Source organism: Sphaerodactylus townsendi, linkage group LG15 (genome assembly GCF_021028975.2).
Source record: "Sphaerodactylus townsendi isolate TG3544 linkage group LG15, MPM_Stown_v2.3, whole genome shotgun sequence".
Taxonomy (NCBI): domain Eukaryota; kingdom Metazoa; phylum Chordata; class Lepidosauria; order Squamata; family Sphaerodactylidae; genus Sphaerodactylus; species Sphaerodactylus townsendi.
In genome coordinates, this window is record NC_059439.1 from 22,117,842 (window position 1) to 22,118,769 (window position 928).

Genomic DNA, 928 nt, shown 5'->3' on the forward strand with positions numbered 1-928 from the left:
CTTATAAGAAACATAGGAATCCATATCAGATAATAAGAAAATCAGTTTCTCAACATCAGACAAAAAAGCTGTCCTAGGTAGTATTGGCTCCAAAAACCCTTTCCTTATTTCAGAATATAAAGGACAGGAGAGTATGTAATGGAAGAGATCCTCAGGCTCTTGTTTTCCACAGATACAAAAGCGCTGGGAAAATGGTACTCGTGTGTATCTGCCACTAAGCACTGCTGAAGGCATTGATTGAAATCTAATAGAAGTATAAGCTAGACAATTAAAATCAACAATCAAAAAGGAGAGTAAGAGTGGATAGGCCAGCTAGGTTGGAATACCATTGTTTCCCTCATCTGTGGGCCTAGTGGAACAGCTCTGTCTCATACCAGATCAACATGGCTACCCTCTGAAACTGTTTTGTAAACCAAACATTGAACTGGCTGTAAGACCTAAGGGAAATTTAAATGGCGGGTGTCAATATAATACTTTGCAACTCAGCATAAAAACAAATATCTACTTTGATAAATCCCAGTTGAAAAATAGTTAGAAACTTTAATAATTAGGATGCCCAATTATTCCTCACTTGTGGCTAGTCCATGAGAGAGTAATGGGCATAGTCAGATCACTGAACAGCATGGGAAGGATCTTCCAAGAAGAAGCAGAATATTGCCCTAAGAGTAATAATCTAGAGACAGACAAGAAGTGACACTTACAGGAAAGAAGATGCTGTCCCTCTCCTATAACTGTCATCTCGCTGTCTCCTTCAGGGTCTTCTTTTCTTCTTTGTACCCCATACACACTTTGAAAAATTACTCAGCGTGAATCTTTCTAACTTCCTCCTCAGATGCCAACTTTGTGGAATGCCATTACTCTGCGGTGAGTAATTATGTCAGCCAAATTTTCTCCTGTGTGTGCTAAGGAGATTCCTTATTCCACTATG